This window comes from Argentina silus, assembly GCF_951799395.1.
Source record: "Argentina silus genome assembly, chromosome: 4".
In the NCBI taxonomy this organism is placed as follows: Eukaryota; Metazoa; Chordata; class Actinopteri; order Argentiniformes; family Argentinidae; genus Argentina; species Argentina silus.
The window spans coordinates 22,819,318-22,820,550 of NC_139658.1; the positions used below are offsets into that span (position 1 = coordinate 22,819,318).

General features: G+C 52.7%; 1 pseudogene across 1 annotated transcript in view; it reads right to left on the reverse strand.

Moving 5' to 3' along the window:
• The window catches only part of LOC310803578 (kazrin-like), a 113,234-nt pseudogene that overhangs the window by 86,909 nt on the left and 25,092 nt on the right, over nucleotides 1–1,233 (reverse strand). Inside the window, exon 2 of the transcript XR_014555090.1 lies at nucleotides 907–1,064. The product of XR_014555090.1 is annotated as a kazrin-like (transcript). The remainder of the gene's footprint in view (nucleotides 1–906; nucleotides 1,065–1,233) is intronic.

A 1,233-nucleotide genomic window follows, 5' to 3' on the forward strand; every position in this document is an offset into this window, starting at 1 on the left:
CACATGAAGGGGAAAAGAGGTTTAACAACACTCTAACAACACGAGAAGAATGAGTCGTGACAATATTGGCCTCACTAGCTGAAAAGACAACCTTCCCGCCTGTGTGTGTGTGTGTGTGTGTGCGCGCGTGTCTGTGTGTGTTGTCTCGGGGGGGGGTGTGTGCAAAAAGACCCATTCCAACAATTGATGTGAATTGATTGCATGGCAAATAAACAGTCTTTCTTTCTTTCTTTGTGTGTGTGTGTGTGTGTGTGTGTGTGTGTGTGTGTGTGTGTCTGTGTGTGTGTGTGTGTGTGTGTGTGTGTGTGTGTGTCTGTGTGTGTGTCTGTGTGTGTGTGTGTGTGTGTGTGTGTCTGTGTGTGTGTGTGTGTGTGTCTCCAGTGGGATTCTGCAGCAGGGGGATTTGTTTGTCCTTGCGTCCTTCGCCGTTGTTGCAACAACAGGATCTCAACACGTCATTCGGATGAACATTTATTTTTGGCATTCAGCAGACGCCTTTATCCAAAGCGACTTACAACAAATACATTTGTTTAATTAAGTGAATCACCTATCCAACAGTCATCATAAGATAAAGTAATCAATGCTCGGACCAGGGGCCAACAGGGTCACAACATGTGTGTAGAGGGTTAGGGCTAGGGGTCGGTTAGTGGACTAGTGGACTAGTGGACTAGCTAACTAGTAGACGAGCTGGTGGCACCCAATTCATACCTAACTCTAACTACTCAAAATGGAGGCCTAGTACTGCCTCACCGCCACGCAAGTCACATTCGTAGCTTTTCACACGAACCGGATTGTACGACTTCATTTGACGAATTGCGTATTCTGCTTTTCGTATGAATTCTTAGACATTGAGTGGGAGATGCTGTTGGTTCGGAAGGAGCTCCATGGTGAGGAGGTGTGTTGTACCTGTGCGTCCATGAGCAGGTGTCTCATCAGGGCCATGGAGGTCCTCAGGGTGTCCCTCTCTCCAGGCAGGAAGGCCTCCTCCTCGCGGGACAGAGCTCCGGGCCTGGTTACCATGAAGTGGGCGATCTGGTCGTTAAGGCTGTTCAGAGACTGGACCGCTGGGAGAGGAAGAGGGAGAGGGAGGGGGGGGAGAGAGGGAGGGGGAGGGGGGGGAGAGGGAGGGGGAGGGGGAGGGGGGAGAGGGAGGGGGGGGAGAGAGGGAGGGGGAGGGGGGAGAGGGGAGGGGGAGGGAGGGGAGAGGGAGGGGGGAGGGGGAGAGGGAGGGGG